Source organism: Protopterus annectens, chromosome 2.part1, assembly GCF_019279795.1.
Source record: "Protopterus annectens isolate FY-2018-M chromosome 2.part1, PAN1.0, whole genome shotgun sequence".
Classification (NCBI taxonomy): Eukaryota; Metazoa; Chordata; order Ceratodontiformes; family Protopteridae; genus Protopterus; species Protopterus annectens.
The window spans coordinates 1,436,150,760-1,436,169,079 of NC_056729.1; the positions used below are offsets into that span (position 1 = coordinate 1,436,150,760).

General features: G+C 37.6%; 1 protein-coding gene across 12 annotated transcripts in view; it reads left to right on the forward strand.

Moving 5' to 3' along the window:
* The first annotated feature begins 15,672 nt into the window (after positions 1-15,672).
* The window catches only part of ADD1 (adducin 1), a 1,467,941-nt gene continuing 1,465,293 nt past the window's right edge, over positions 15,673-18,320 (forward strand). For 9 of the 12 annotated variants that reach the window (XM_044062905.1, XM_044062917.1, XM_044062911.1 and 6 more), the window contains exon 1: positions 15,674-15,792. The gene's annotated coding sequence lies outside the window, so the exon portion shown is untranslated. Of the gene's footprint in view, positions 15,793-16,245; positions 16,373-18,320 lie in introns of those variants that run through there. The other 3 variants (XM_044062916.1, XM_044062918.1, XM_044062906.1) reach the window with 2 other exon arrangements.

Here is an 18,320-nt window from a genome sequence, read left to right on the forward strand (position 1 = left end):
CTCAGGGGGGAGCAGCACGCATACCAGCAAAAACACGCTCACAGTGGCTACCACGTGCGCACACATGCTTACATGGACTAGAATCTGCTTATTTGGGTTAAAATGCGTGCACACCAGCGCAAACAGGTTTACAGATCTTTAAACAGGCTCCTACATGCTTACTCTGCCTTACACGCGCCTACTCTGTGTTACTAGTGCCTCCCAGCACGCGCATGCACTCACAGCAAGAAACTTTGGTGTTAGCCACAGTGTACACCTTCCATTTCTTGATTTTCCCATGCTTATCTGTTGACACTCCTCTTTCTATGCTGTGTGACTGACATCTTTCACATACCACTTTGCTCCAATGAGCTTGATTTCTTTCTGACATTCCCCCCTGTGATGTCACCTATCTCCTACTCTGTTACTCCCCCTTATCTAACTCTTACACTACACAGAATGTGCTCATTTGCTTTGTGACAGTAAGATTCTCTATCCTACCACTCATTTACATAGGATTGCCTACTAATGCTTAGTTACATGTCTTACACTCAGCTTCCCCCCTTAGCAACCGCTAAACAGTGGCCATGTTGTTTTTGGTCTGCTAGACCCTGCATTGTAAATCCATGCATTGCATAAAACCCACATTTGTAGGTTTAAAACCTTTATTTTTATGTTTTATATAGCGCAGCCCGTTTGCGCAGGGCTGCGCTGCGTTTAAACATCGCCGATCGCCAAAAATTTTTTTATTTTTTTCATGTTTGCATCGGGTTACCATGCCAATGGCCACATATTTGGCCATTGGCATGCTGCCTGACACATATGCACACTTTATTTGGAGCTGACATGGCTCCATTGTGTTATTTGCAGAAACGTACTCAGTTGTCAACTGAGTACATTTCTGCACCTAACACGACTCTTACACGGGCTGGTTTCAGCTTCGTGGATCGCTAATCTACCTCATTTGCATGCCTTTCGGCTGCAAGTGAGGTAATTAGCATATCCACGCCCTGCCCGTGTAAGAGACGTTTTAGCTGGTCCCTTACATGGTATTTTGGGCTGTTCCTGGATCGCTATGGCTGCATGGAGTCTTACACGACTCTTAGACTCTGTGCAAGCCATCATGAATCCTGCCCATTGTCTACAAATTTACAATAATTGCAGTTTTGACATTTGAACATTCCTGGAATTTTTGGTTGAACCCATCATTGTTGCTCAAGTAAATCCTTAAGGTTCCTACCCCTTCTTAATGTTGCCCGTGGTGTAGCACCCATTTTTACATAAATGGAAGGATTAGTTCTAAATATACCCCAATTTTTTCTTAATAATATCCAGACAAATATAACTATGTATATTAAATGGAGTAATGAAATTCACTTCATTTTGTGTATTACTAATAGGGCTACATGTCATATTGTCTTTGACATCTGAAATAGAATTTAATAATTCAGTATTATTATTAAGTTTAACCCTTAGTAAAGGTTTATATATCCCATTAGTTCTTTTGTACTGGACTTCTGTTATTAAATCGTCCAGTAACACTACCGGGTAACCTCTATGTAGAAACATGGACTTCAATAGTTGCCATTATTCCACGAATTCCTGGTCATTGCTTACTATTCATGCAGCTCTCACTAGTTGCCCTTTAACCATGGAACGCTTCTGGTAGTGAGGATGGCAACTTGAAAAATGTAAAAAAGAATTAGAGAAAGTACTCTTCCTGTAAATGTTAGCAACATAACCACCAAAATCCATGTTCTTAGATAACCTAATGTCCAAATATGCTATAACTTCTTTATTGAAGTTAGCCATAAATTGTAAAAATTGTGTTGACTCATTAAACATTTGAACTATAGAGTTATTTGTTTCAACGTCACCTTTTAACAAAATAAAAATATCATCCAAATACCTTGTGTAATAAATAATCAAATCATTAATACTTGTGTTCTTAAAAACGTATTTGGATTCCCAGTGAGCCATGACGGAGTTCGTTATGCTTGCCCCACATGGGGAACCCATAGCTACTCCAATTTTTTGGAGATAAAATTTGTCACCAAACATGAAAAAGTTGTTATACAAAATAATTTCCTATAGTTCTGTAACCAGTGTCACCTCACTAGCAGGAGCACCGTGTTTCTTGAGCAATAAATGTACCCATTCAATAGCTATATCCTGAGGTATACATGTGTATACGTCCCTCACATTGACTGTGACGAAGTTGTAATCTATGTTGAATTCCAGGCTGTCCACATTTTTAAGAAATGACCAGGAATCCTTACATATTTGTTGTTCTTTAATCAAATATTTTTGTAAAATTACGTCCACGACTTTAGGACAAGGTTAAGTGGGTGACCCTCTACCATCAACTAGAGGTCGCATGGGTGGGTTCACCATATCCTTATGAATCTTTGGTATCCCGAACATGTAAGGATATCTGCGGTAGGTAGTAGACATATAATTATAAATGTTTTGCTCTATTCTCCCTTCTATAAACAAATCTTCTATGCTATTTCTAATGTAGTTGTATGCTTTGTTAATTTCAGATCTAGAACTTGCAACATATGCTGGATTATCCAATAATAAATTCATCCTTTCTACATAATCCGAAGTGTCAAAAACTACCAAGCCGCCACCTTTATCTGGCTTGCAAATACGGATGTCCTGACATTTCATAAATTCAAGGCATTTGAGCTCAAACTTAGTATTTTAACTGTAACAGGTAGCCCCTTATTAATACTGTGTCTAATGTCTAACTCACAAAGTTGTTCAAAGACTTGTAATAGAGGATGTAAGGGGGGGTTAAAAGTACTAGAGATATAAAATTGGCTCACATTTGAGTCATTCACTACACCACCCATCATCAAATTAAAATTGAGCTTCCTGGTAAAAACTTTAGGTCAATGATAGTTTTGACTAAATTAAGTTTTTGCTCAGGGACATACGTATAACCTTTAGACAGAAAATCCACTATATCTGAAGGTATAACAGCAGATGAAAAATTAAATACTTTAAAGTCTCCTGAATGATTAGTAATAACAATTGGCTTAGATGTTAAGCATACACTTAGACTGCTAGAGCCTTCAGGCCCTATACCAGCCTCAGGCAAAACAAATTCCACCATATCATCTGGTGACACTAAACAAATTACATCAGAAACAAAACTTGTATCAACATGGTCTACTGTTAAGTTTTTCATTTGTTCTGTTTCCGCTGTGCTTTCTTCATCTGATAATTGTTCTGCTGTTTTGGTCTGGTCCCTATATAACTGGCTGACTGAAAATTTGAATTCTGATTCACCTGAGCATTACTGTTCTGGTCATGTTGGAGATGAAATAACCTTTCACTCCTCCTTAGTTCTTGTTGCTCATTTTGATTCCCTGAATTTGTAGCTGAAGGTTGTATATTATCATTCTCGCACTGAGATTGATTGTTTTCTGCACTGACATTATTAGAATTATACAAGTTAGAAACTGTATAATTATTATGCCAGACTTGAGCCGCTGTGGGGATTGGATATGCAACCCCCTCCATATATAATTTACTATCGCGGTCAAGTTTCTTCATCTTGTTGCTTTTCAATTTAACCAAGTATTGGTCAATGCTAGAAAACATGCAAGTGTATTCATATTTATACCTATAAAAATCAACGTCAAGTTTAATGCTCATATCCAATTCTGATACCTTTTTGTTAAGCTCATCAACCCAAATAGTGTAATGTTTAACCATGAGCTCCAACAATTGAAACCCTTGCTGGTCAAACAACTCTACCAATTCTTTGTGAAAAATTGAATTAGCAACCAATCCTGTAGGAAACTGATAATGCCTTAAGCCTTTTGGCACTATCTTCCGTGAAAGACATTCACGAAAGTATGCAATTTCGAGTTGCAATTTTTTCATTTTCACTAAGTGGCTATCCAAAAGTTTTAACTTTGCCACTATGTCTAAGAATAAAATATTGTTACCTTTATCGTGAGGTTGGGATTCCGTGTTCATAGATGTGGCTTTAGTGAAAGAAAAACCTTCAGAAAGCCATTTGTTTAACTATGGTAACCCCGATGTAACAAATTCACCCATGGCAGGAACGGTACTAGCAGCACAAAGTTGTTGGAATGGTATATCACTCATCAAATTAATGTTACGAATCTCAGGTAAATCTGGTACTCCCATGCTGTCCAACGGATGAGGCAGGCCACTGGAAACCGGTTGTTGTTGAAGCTGTTGCCCCTGTGAAACTAGGGCCATGTCAGTTTCTGCTTCCGGCCTTGAGGCTGAAGTAATAAAGGAAGTTGTCGGCGTACTCATTGCCTCCTGGTTGTTATCAATCACATTCGCCGGAGGAAAAGTGGTTAAGGTGGAACACTTAAGGACCGGTAATACATCACGAAACTCCTTCTGTTGAGTGTCTAACCGGTCAAGGAGGTGAAAAATCAATTCCATCCTGGATAATAAGGAATCCAAAATATTATTTTTACCTAGTGTATCTTCGTTAGCTGGTGTGTCCATAGACACACTATCGCAGCTCCTCAGTAACTCTGGTGTCTCACTAGGTTGGAAACTGTTCTGACTCACTGCCATGCCCAATATCGAACAAACAAAAACTGAAATGCTAACAACCACGAACCAAGAAAAAAGGCACTGTAAGCAGTCAGTAACACAGGATCCAACAAGCTAGTGCAAAGATTTAATAAATTTGAAGCGCTTTTCGTTTGCTACCATAAGCAAACTTCCTCAGAAAACAATTTTTGAATTTTAAAAACACATTTAAATAGTCACTATTAATACCTATTAGACCAATCACCACTCGCAGCATATTAACCACTCACTTAATGTCTCTCTTAAAGAAATCTAACTCACTTAAGAATAAAAATAAATATGTATGTGTAACACTAATACATTGATACTAGTTTCAACTATTAACATCATGGCATGATGAACTGCCAAACCGTATTGTCAAGGGTAGTGCAATCAAAATTTAACAATTCAAACTGTCATGCTCATATTATACTGGCAGACTAGTAAAAATGTGTTAAAAACACTGTAATAAACAAATAAACTTGATACAGTGTATTGATATGTTAAACACTATACTTTGCCCTATGTAAAAATGAATATATATATATATATATATATATATATATATATATATATATATATATATATATTACAATAATTAAATAGTACCTTAAAAATGTTTAAAAGAATAATATTTAAATACCAGTAGTACCTATTATAAAAAAGTACATTAAAGGAAACACAACATCAACGCCTAAGACTCCTTAGCTTGAGGATACTGCTAATTGAACATGTTTCAAAGTACTAATCAGTTTGAGCTCGAATGCCTTGAATTTATGAAATCTCAGGACATCCGTATTTGCAAGCCACATAAAGGTGGTGGCTTGGTAGTTTTTGACAGTTCAGATTACGTAGAAAGGATGAATTTATTATTGGCTAATCCAGCATATGTTGCGAGTTCTAGATCTGAAATTAACAAAGCATACAACTACATTACAAATAGCATAGAAGATTTGTTTATAGAAGGGAGAATAGAGCAAAACATTTATAATTATATGTCTACTACCTACCCCAGATATCCTTACATGTTTGGGATACCAAAGATTCATAAGGATATGGTGAACCCACCCATGCAACCTCTAGTTGATGGTAGAGGGTCACCCACTTACCCTTGTGTTAAAGTCGTGGACATAATTTTACAAAAATATTTGATTAAATAACAATAAATATGTAAGGATTCCTGGTCATTTCTTAAAAATGTGGACAGCCTGGAATTCAACATGGATTACAACTTCCTCACAGTCGATGTGAGGGACTTGTATACATGTATACCTCAGGATATAGCTATTGAATGGGTAAATTTATTGCTCAAGAAACACGATGCTCCTGCTAGTGTGGTGACACTCGTTACAGAACTATTGGAAATTATTTTGTATAACAACTTTTTCATGTTTGGTGACAAATTTTATCTCCAAAAAATTGGAGTAGCTATGGGTTCCCCATGTGGAGCAAGCATAGTGAACTCCATCATGGCTCATTGGGAATCCAAATACGTTTTTAAGAACACAAGTATTAATTATTTGATTATTTATTACACAAGGTATTTGGATGATATTTTTATTTTGTTAAAAGGTGACGTTGAAACAAGTAACTCTATAGTTCAAATGTTTAATGAGTCAACACAATTTTTACAATTTACAGCTAACTTCAATAAAGAAGTTATAGCATATTTGGGCATTAGGTTATCTAAGAACATGGATTTAGGTGGTTATGTTGCTAACATTTACAGGAAGAGTACTTTCTCTAATTCTTTTTTACATATTTCAAGTTGCCATCCTCACTACCAGAAGCGTTCCGTGGTTAAAGGACAACTAGTGAGAGCTGCACGAATAGTAAGCAATGACCAGGAATTCGTGGAAGAATGTCAACTAATGACGTCCATGTTTCTGCATAGAGATTACCCGGTAGTGTTACTGGACGATTTAATAACAGAAGTCCAGTACAAAAGAACTAACAGGATATATAAACCTTTACTAAGGGTTAAACTTAATAATAATACTGAATTATTAAATTCTATTTCAGATGTCAAAGACAATATGACATGTAGCCCTATTAGTAATACACTAAATGAAGTGAATTTCATTACTCCATTTTAATATACATAGTTATATTTGTCTGGATATTATTAAGAAAAATTGGGGTATATTTAGAACTAATCCTTCCATTTATGTAAAAATGGGTGCTACACCACGGGCAACATTTAGAAGGGGTAGGAACCTTAAGGATTTACTTGAGCAACAACGATAGTTCAACCAAAAATTCCAGGAATGTTCAAATGTCAAAACTGCAATTATTGTAAATTTGTAGACAATATGTATTCGGTAACAGCGAGTGGTCTTCATATTAGACTGAAATCAAGATTTAACTGTAATTCGAAGATGGTGGTCTATATAGCAACATGTCAAAGCTGTCCTGCATTTTATGTAGGTAAAACAAAGCGTAAGCTCCATGAAAGGATTAATGAGCACCAGTATGCCGTTAATAGGAATAAACATGATAATGCCTTATCTAAACATGTTCAGTCCTATATGGATCATAAATTCAAATTCTCAGTTATAGATCAGGTGAACACAGACATAAGGGGTGGCCCAGCACCCTTACATCTGGAAGAGTTAGAACTGTCTTGGCAAATCAGATTAAATGCTTACAACCATCCTGGGTTGAACGAAACATGTTCAATTAGCAGTATCCTCAAGCTAAGGAGTCTTAGGCGTTGATGTTGTGTTTCCTTTAATGTACTTTTTTATAATAGGTACTACTGGTATTTAAATATTATCATTTTAAACATTTTTTAAAGTGCTATTTAATTACTGTATTTTATATATATATATATATTCATTTTTACATAGGACGAAGTATAGTGTTTAACATATCAATACACTGTATCAAGTTTATTTGTTTATTACAGCATTTTTAACACATTTTTACTAGTCTGTCAGTATAATATGAGCATGACAGTTTGAATTGTTATATTTTGATTACACTACCCTTGACAATACGGTTTGGCAGTTCATCATGCCATGATGTTAATAGCTGAAACTAGTATCAATATATTAGTGTTACACATACACATACATATTTATTTTTATTCTTAAGTGGGTTAGATTTCTTTAAGAGAGACATTAAGTGAGTGGTTAATGCTGCGAGTGATGATTGGTCTAATAAGTATTAATTGTGACTATTTAAATGTGTTTTTAAAATTCAAAAATTGTTTTCTGAGGAAGTTTGCTTATGGTAGCAAACGAAAAGCGCTTCAAATTTATTAAATCTTTGCATTAGCTTGTTGGATCCTGTGTTACTGACTGCTTACAGTGCCTTTTTTCTTGGTTCAAAAAAGACACTTATCAGAACGGTCTTTATGGGGGATCAGTCTCCCACACTGGCATTTACCCTTCCTGGATGACATTAACTCCAAACAATACTAAACAAAACAGAAAAATAATCAAAAACCCAACTGGGTACTTATCTGCAACTTGTGACAGCTCCAGCAACAGGAGCAAGCTCAAACAAACCAACAAACAGAAAAACGGATGTATACCACAGACCGGCTGTTAAAACATCATTCAGACTGGTGGCAAAAAAGTTCCAAGGATGGTATGCCTGAACGTCACCTTTATGCCCTTCCTTACGCAAGGAGTAAGCAAGTGATGTTCTGTGTATCTTAAAGCAACATAAATCTTTTGTAAACTGGCTGGACACAGGGCTTCATGGCAGGGAATCCCATTAGTAAAGAATACTGCAACAGTGAATGTAAGGACATCAAATGCTTTCTTTCCCATATGATGTTTTTATTCCTCTCCCACACTTTTCCTTCAATCAGTTCTAGTGGTACTGATGGATGAATATACCATTTGAAATTCCAATGTTTGGACCGAATTACTAGAAAACACGAAAGCTCATGGAATTGTGGCATTACAAGCTAGAATGTTCATTCACCTTAACTTGTTTCTTAGATTTACTTATTGCAAAACACATTTGTTTTTTTCTGGTGTTCTGTACTTAAAATCTCTCTTTTTTTCTTTGCTCATACAGAAACAGGAGTGTAGCAAGAAAAAAAAACATTTTTTACTCACAAGCTCTAAGTGCTAAGCATTCCTTAGACACCTGACACTTAAAAATGCACACATCTCGCAAAATGCTGCCCCTAAGCACATCATAAATGCAAGTAACATTTTGAACAGTTCCCCTTAAAACTATTGTTTTTAGATTAGCAATACTGCACCTTTTGTTAAAGGCATTCACTTAGACCACTGTATACATAATATGACCTAAAAAAGTCATGTTGATGTGATGTATGAGGAGATAGCTAGCAGGTTAGGCTGGTGCCAGGCAAGCAAGTACGGTAGCTCCAAAAATGAAAAAAAGCCAGCACCCTGGAGAATCTAAATACAATGATTTATTTGAACTAGACCGGTTTCAGCACAAAGCTTTCCTCAGTAGTACATAGAAAAATGACTGGGTCAGAGTCTTATATAGCTTCAACCAATTAGATTAATGACATCATTTCCTGTGGTTGAAAAAAGCAAAAAGAAGTTATGATAAATCATCACAAATATTCACATTGGAAATATAAAGAATATTATTCATCTATTCAAAATGTCATATTAATGTTTATATATATAGCATAATAATGCAAATGAAATAAACATAATGATGGGGTTGCTGAAAAGGAATGGTGAATGTAAAATGGTTAAATAAACAGTAGAATAATGAGCATAAGCATAATACAATCATATACAAAATAGAATGAAGAAAATCATAAAGTGACAATGACAATTGCACAAAATAGTTAGACTGACTAGTGAATGCTAGAAAGTCATAATTTGTCATTTAGTCCTGGGGAGAAAAGCCCCCCAAGTTTTATTATCCACCTCCGTTCTTTTTTGTTAAGAATGTCATGCCACCCTACCTTAAAGGTTCGATTACCAATAATGCGATCAATGATGGTAAATGAAAATTTAGTAGTGGAATGTTTAGTTGTGTGTCTGTATAGTGCATTGGTTATTCTCTGGTTCCTGATGTCCTCCAAGTGTTCCGAAATTCTGATTCGAAACTGTCTGGATGTTTGGCCAATGTAAAAGGCCTGACAAGTGCATGTAGCTAGGTGGATTATCCAGTCTGAACTGCAATTACCAAAGAATTCAATATTGAATATTTGTCCTGTGTTTTTGCTAGTGAAGCTAGTGGTCTTGAAAATGTAGCTGCAAAAGCTGCAGTGGCCACAGGGGTAGATGCCAATTAATTTGTCTCCTGTAAGTGTCCTTTGTGTAAGATTGTCATCCTTTGGGATTATTCTTTTGTAATGAGAAAAGTGAGAACTAAGTGATTTGCCCTTTCTATATGAAAAATAACACCGTTCCCCTAAATAATCCTCCAAAAGGGGGTGCGAGTTGAGTATGTTCCAATGGTTATTGATGATATTAATCAAAGTCCTGCTGTTCCGGCCATAGGTCATGACAAATCTGCATACGTTGGAACCATTATCTCTTCGTCTTCTGTTATATTGTAGAAGAGAATCTCTAGGTTTGATATTGCTGGATTGAATGGCTGAGTGGATGATCTGCGGTGAATATCCCCTGGACAAAAATCTGTTGGTTAAATCAGTTTGATGTTTAATAAGGTCATCCTGTGAGGAACATATTCTTTTTATCCTCAGAAACTGAGATTTGGGAATATTTTTGGTGATGTGTTTGGGGTGAAAACTATCCGCATGCAAAAGAGTATTGAATTGTGGGAATTTCCTGTAAACAGATGTTTGGAGTGCATTATCTGATTGTCTTGTAAGATGAACATCCAAAAAATGAATTTCATTCAAATGATGTTCCTCCATAAATTCAATACCCCAGATATTCCCATTCAGATATTCCATGAATTCCTGGAGGTATTCGTTACCTCCCTTCCAAACCAACCAACAATCGTCCAGGTATCTTCTCCATATATCAATTTCTGGTAAATATATATTGTGCATTGGATTGTATATAATGGTTTCTTCTATGTAGCCCATGAAGAGGTCTGCATAGATGGGTGCAAAAGATGCACCCATGGCCGTCCCTTGAAGTTGCCAATAACAATCCTGTTGGAAATAGAACGCATTTTTGGTCAAAATGTGTTCAGCCATACATATTAATAGTGTATTCATTCCTGGCGGATATAGATTTGATTTATTAAGCCAAAACTCCAATGCCATCAGACCTGCCCAGTGAGGAATGCTAGTATATAAAGATGATACATCCAAGGTACACATAAACCAGTCCGGATCCAGCTGTGATTCTGTGACTATCTGCAAGAATTCAGTGGTGTCCTGTATTCTTGCACGAATCTGTGTTAATAATGGTTTCAATTTTTCAGTAAGAAAGGCAGATAGGGGTTCCGTAAGTGAACCAATGCCAGATACAATTGGTCTGCCGGGCGGTTGTTGTATGGATTTGTGAATTTTTGGTAATAGATATAGGTATTGTTTGGCAGGCTCTTTGACTGTCAGATGTGTTTTGGTTTTCTCTGAAATTATACCAGCCTCAACTGCCTGTTCCAGAAATTGATTTATTTCCATTTGAAAGTATGGTCTGTAACCTTCACCTTGATAGTGATCATTGTCCATGACCACAACCGCACCCCCTTTGTCTGCAGGAATAATGACAATATCTGTGTTGTTTTTAAGTTGTGTAAGAGCTAGTTGTTCCTTTTGTGAAAGATTATTCCTCATGATATCTATGGAACTGAAATGAAATGTATATCCTTTATGACTGCCTGCTGAAAAACAGCGACATGTTTGTCCATGGGAGGGGTGAAAGATGATTTATGGAATCTAAAATCAGATGATCTTTGAGTGTCATCAGTTTTATCCTGTTGTTGGAAAAATATTCTGAGGTTAATCTTTCTACAAAACTCTAAAGTGTCAGATACCAAGGAGCTTTCATCAATAAAGAAACCAGGAATAAAACCGAGGCCTTTATTCAATAAAGCATGTTGTTCATCAGATAAAACATGTTTTGAAATGTTAGAACCAAGAACTTGCAAGTTGGGACGACAGAAAGTGAATAAAAGTTCACAGCAGTTTATCCAACACGCAAAACTGCTACCTCCCACAGTAAATTCAGCACTGACAGTAGACACTGAAATTAAAACCAATAGTGTTCAATGAATACAGAGTACAAAAAGTTTAGCGCTTTCACTCGAAAACCGAGCTTCATCAGAACCACATGAAATTAATTGCAAACACATTAAATAGAAGTTTTGGCGCCAAATCAGAGCAGCATATCAATCAATATTAAAAGTAACAGTTTTTAACAATGGTATTTTTTCAGTACTTCACGTACTGTTACTTTTAATATTGGTTTTAGACCGAGGTCTTTTTTTACGTACAAAAGACACATTCTTGGTGCCCTGAGCAAACCTGACACCCCTCTGTGATTCAAATTGTCTGCCCTTCTCATAGTCTTCCTTATCACGGGCAAATTTGTGCAATTTCTTACTTTTAAGGTTATTTTCCAAAGTAGATACTTCCTTGGCTAATTTGCTCAAACAATCTCGAAAATCAGCACCCTGGAGAATCTAAATACAATGATTTATTTGAACTAGACCGGTTTCAGCACAAAGCTTTCCTCAGTAGTACATAGAAAAATGACTGGGTCAGAGTCTTATATAGCTTCAACCAATTAAATTAATGACATCATTGTGATGCTCAGAAAAAAATGTACTCAGTAGAGTATAAACAGTATGCCTAGCTACACTCTTGTACAGAAATACACTAAAAATTGGAAAAAGCATCACAGTCATCATCTTCTTTCGGCTGTTCCCATTAGGGGTCGCCACAGCGGATCAGCTGTTTCCATTTCTTCCTGTCCTCTGCAACTTGCTCTGTCACACCAACCACCTGCATGTTCTCTCTCACCACATCAATAAACCTTATCTTAGGCCTTCCTCTTTTCCTGTTACCTGGTAGCTTCATCCTTAGCATCTTTTTGCCAATATACTCAGCATTCCTCCTCAGCACATGTCCAAACCAACGTAATCTTGCCTCTCTGGCTTTATCTCCAAACCTTCCAACCTGGGCTGACCCTCTAATATACTTATTCCTAATCCTGTCCACCCTCGTCACACCCATTGCAAATCTTAACATCTTTAACTCTGCCACATCCAGCTCAAACTCCTGCCTTTTTGTCAATGCCACTGTCTCCAACCCATATAACATAGCTGGTCTCACTACCTTCTTGTAGACCTTCCCTTTCACTCTTACTGGTACTCGTCTGTCACAAATCACTCCTGACACTCTTCTCCACCCACTCCATTCTGCCTGTACTCTCTTCTTCACCTCTCTTCCACAGTCACCATTACTCTGAACTATTGATCCCAAGTATTTAAACTCATCCACCTTCGCCACCTCTACTCCTTGCATCCTCACCATTCCTCTATCCTCCCTCTCATTCACACACATATATTCTGTCTTAGTCCTGCTGACCTTCATTCCTCTTCTCTCTAGAGCATATCTTCATCTCTCCAGGGTCGTCTCCACCTGTTCCCTACTCACACTACAAATCACAATGTCATCTGCAAACATCATAGTCCATGGGGACTCCTGTCTAATCTCGTCCACCAACCTGTCCATCACCATTGCAAATAAGAAAGGGCTCAGAGCTGATCCTTGATGTAATCCCACCTCCACCTTAAACGCATCCGCTACTCCCACTGCAGACCTCACCGCTGTCACACTACCCTCATACATATCCTGTACCAGCCTTACATACTTCTCTGACACTCCCGACTTCCTCATACAATACCACAACTCCTCTCTAGGCACCCTGTCATATGCTTTCTCTAAGTCTACAAAAACACAATGCAACTCCTTCTGACCTTCTCTGTACTTCTCCTTCAACACTCACAGAGCAAACATTGCATCTGTAGTGCTCTTTCCCGGCATGAAACCATACTGCTGATCACTAATCATCACGTCCCTTCTTAACCTAGCTTCCACTACTCTTTCCCACAACTTCATGCTGTGACTGATCAATTTAATCCCTCTGTAGTTACTACAGCTCTGCACATCACCCTTATTCTTAAACATCAGTACCAAAACACTTCTCCATTCCTCAGGCATTCTCTCATTTTCCAAGATTTCATTAAAAAATCTGGTTAAAAACTTCACTGCTATTTCACCTAAACACCTCCATGCTTCCATAGGTATGTCATCTGGACCAACAGCCTTTCCATTCTTCATCCTCTTCATAGCTATCCTTACTTCCTCCTTGCTAATCCATTGTACTTCATGATTCACTATCCCCACATCATCCAACCCTCTCCCCCTTCTCATTCTCTTTATTCATCAACCCCTCAAAGTACTCTTTCCATCTGCTCAACACACTCTCTTCGGAAAAAGCATCACAGTAATGACTGGAAATTATATCTGACAATCAGCATAATTCCTAGAATTTCAATTCATGAAAATGGACTTGCATTTACTTGAATCCATCTAAATCAATGTCCTTTTGGATGATACATTAGGTACTATCTAACCTAACAACAGTTTCATGGAATACTGTTTACTAATTAACACAATGTGCTTCTCAGGCATGTTCTCATTTGGTTTCCGTACACAGTGTATTTTATCTGTAACTAGGTGGTGGCTGAAATACGACCACTGTAATCAAAACTCTCGACTGTCCCTGATTTTGATTCAGATTTTAGCTCTGTCCCTCCTAAAACTGGTGACTATTGCGGAAAAGATGGTGATGAATTACACTTAATAAGTAATTACAGTAATTAGAGTTATAACTTCTTTTACTTTAGAAAATGCATGTTATTTCACATTATATTATGCTGTCAATGTTGGCCTAATTGTTAAGGTATTTTTGCCTTACAAACACATGATCCAGGGTTTGAGCCTCACAAGGGATAATTGGCTAGGCTTAAAATGGCTCACAAAGGCAGTTAGAGTTAGCTTAGTACCAACCTATAAACCAATGTCTCAAGCTACCAGCACAAATATTTTAAAATTGTCCCTGGTAGGTTGAGAGCTTTGATTGTAATCGTGTCCCTCAACATGATAAACTCAATAAAAACACTTGAATGATAAGTATCCACATGCTCACATCACAAAACTAAGCATAACCTAATGATTGCAGTAACTACTCAGCTTTCTAAGCATGTCTAACACTAACACGATACTTAACTTTGAATCACAAATTATACGAGTGTTTATTTACTATGCTCAACAGTGAGTAACTCTCTTCTACCTAGTGCAGTCAATTTGATTACCATGTTACCGTTTGACGCTTTCTGGTGCGGTGCATTTACAAATAGGACAAGTTGTAAAGAGTTTTGTTATTCTGATGTACTGGATTGATTTATCGACTAATTAATCTGACTCACTCTGTCCGTTACTGCAGATGATTAAACTTCTAAGCTATTAACGAGCTTCCTGTAGTTAAGGGTAAAGCTTTGATTCTTTCCATGTCTTTATACCCCCCTTTTGTGCATCTGAGCTCAGAGGACTGTCGATTCACCGGGGCTACCACCACATATATAAATAAATACGTTCTACAGTTTCCCCGAATAAGAATACCCGCTTTAAGCGAACAATGCCCAGCACTGGATTAAGCCCGTTAAAACGGGCAGGTATCACTGTGTTGCATTCATTTTCCAGTTAAGTCACATATAAAAAGGTTCAATGAGTTTTGGTCTTTTGCCACAGTTTCTGGACTTGTGACCTTAAGAAGGACTTCTGCCCCAAAGTTTCACCCATATCTGGTGGATTAAAGACTTCATTCTATCGTTCTCTTTCCTTTCCACAGATACCTAAATGTTTAGTTACCGAAAGACTAAAAATGAAATACAGTGTACCTCTATCATGCATTTGTACAAAGTAGACTATAACTATTACCCCACCCCCATCTCAAAATCTTACGTTAATAACATAAAACACCCTCCATCAACCTGTTAAATAATTACAATAGTAACTGTAAGTGTAAAATCTTCCAAGTGCATAACTTCTCCAGAATATTAACATTTGAGCACACGCTAAATGCAGATAATCTCCTTACGACAAAAAGACACTACGGCAACCTTTACAGAAACAGTGAAATGAATCGAAAAATTAACCAATCAGTTTACACAACGTTGTCACGTGGTTTACTTTTTCTGGCGAAGGCCCCCGGAGCCGTCTGTACTGCCCGACTGGAAGTCCTCCAGCCGAGATCTTGCAGCTGCAGTACAGACACTCCCTATCTTGGAGCTACACACGCAGTGGTAAGTGTTATGTCGTTGTATCTTGTCAGCATTTTGTCAGAACTGAATATTTGCTGTTGGTGCAGTTTGAGGCATAACCTGTTTTTGTTTCTAATCCAAAAAGCGGAGCTGCTGTTTGTTTCCTGCAGCCTTTTTTTGCATTTCTGAGAGAATATTGGAAGCCTATATGTGGAGCCCTGCCACACCGCATGTGATGCATACTATGGTCCGTAGTTATCAAACGAAACAGCTGGTGTTCCAGTTGTAGCACAGCAATTTAGATGACAAGTGTGCTCTGCTTTTAGTTGTCAGTGTCTCTTGACACTTGCCTTAACTGTCACTACGTGAGGGTGCTGTGTGATAATCTGAATGTTTAGATTTACACATGCGCTAGGGGCAGTGGTAGACCACTTTGGGGAGCTTGAAATGGTTGCAGGGGAGTGGTTATTGGTGCAATATTTTGTTTACTCTTCTTCGTTGTGTTGAACAGGTGTTCGTATTGAGTTAGACTTCACACCTATTCATTGTTACTTCATTTTTGGGAAGGCCGTTGCAGCAGATGAGGTGTAGATTCCCCGCCCTCTTCCTCTCATGGAGAAACGTATGTCATGATCTTGCATGTTGTTTGTAGAGGGGTCAGCATCTTTTTTTTTTGGGGGGGGGGGTACATTTCTGCTGCATATTCTAATTGTTTGCACTGTGCTGGGTTTTGCCTGGAAACGCAGCGTTTCTCTTAATTCTCGAACGTGTTGACAATACGAGTGCTTTTCATTAGATCTTGTGTGGGGGTGGTATTGTCTTAGTCCCCTCTTGACTTAATCCATATTTATTAAGAAAAACAAGTGTAAGTGTACATGAAGGAATCAAACCGTAAAGCAATAACAACGAATATACATTGGTAGTGTTATTTGTTTCAGCATTATTGGATAAGTTCTGTTTCCTTTCAGCGTTCATAGATGCGATACTTGGTTATTTTTGTGCTCTTCTCTTATATCAATTGATTGTTAGTCACTGTAGAACTGCAGTATAAGAGTATTTGGCATTAATTGCACTATTGTAGTTTCAGCAGTCTGTGTATTGGCTTGCCTGTCGCTTCAAATGTCATACTAATCAGCTAGCTGGATGATTTGTGTACTGTTACACCAGTCTTGAGTCTCAAACCATCTCCCCCCTCCCCATCTCCAATAGCATTTAGTTATTGTTTGGTATAAGAACGTCTTACTGTAAAGCATTAACAGTTCTGAAAACTTTGTATGGATGAAAGTACTTCCATGTGAACATAAGGTTAAAATGTTATGCTTGTTAGTTGCATGCAGAGTAATTCATGAGTGTATCTTAAGGTATATGTAATGTTGCGTGGGTTTCGATATTATATAGAGAGATGAGGGAAACTCTGTCTGGGCCCATCTCTCATATTTTGTAATCCTTTTTTGTCCCAGAAATTGCAGAGTAGCTTTTAATGTGGGAGGGACCCTAATAATATTTTTAGATGAATTTAACTTAAGAAATATATAAAAATAATTCATTTCTTATAGTAGAAAAGCTATTTAAACTGGGAATAAACCTGTATGCCACCCACTGGATTGCCAACTGGCGCACATATAGGACGTATATAATTAAACGGGAAGTTACCTCCACAGAGACCAGTCACCAGTGGAGTCCCCCAGGGTTCTGTGTTGGGACCTCCTCCTGTTTGGCATCTATTTTATGAAGTAGAAGCCAGTGCCAAAAGGCTCTGGCTGAATAAGTTTGCAGATGACTGCTAGTTGGGAGCAGTCATTGAATCCTAAATGACTATGCTACTCTGCAGGAAGGTTTGCCTCAAGTAAATGACTGGTGCCAAAATCATGGACTGAAATTAAATGGCAAAAATGTATTTATTGTTGTCATTATTGTTGCTGTTATTATTGTATCCTTTGGGAAGTCATCTACCATAGGCAAACTGTCATGTTGACAGTATGCCGCTGAGGTTGTTGACTCAGTTCGAGATTTGAGAACTTGCGTGATCAGTGACCTAACTTTTGACCAACATGTGTCCATTGTTGAAAGTTTCTCTATTTTGTACAGCTTATAAATAGAGATTGATTATAATGCCCCTTTTTGGCATGCATCTTTCCAGACATGTGCACCAACTGGAACATCCCAAGAAATGTCCTCCACCACTCCACTGCAAATTATCACAGAAGAACAAGTTGTCACTATACTATCTAAAGCTAAAAGCATAGCTTCAGTGGGGCTTGACAGTATACCAGGTTGCCTCTTAAACAGCTTAAATAAGGATTTATCAGCCCCATTAGGATCTCTATTTAAGCACAGCCTCCAGACTGGCTTTGTCCCTATAGAGGGGAGGGCAGCAGCAGTTATATCTCTGTGTAAAGGAGGACCATCTACTAATGTAGGAAATTTATAGTTCCATAAGTTTTTCGTTTTGTATGTAAGACCATGGAAAGAACCTGATAAATAATGACATTGGAGACCTCCAAACACTAGACTCAACCCAATTCTGCTTTGTCAAGGGCAGATCTTGCCTACTGAATCTGGTGGGTTTC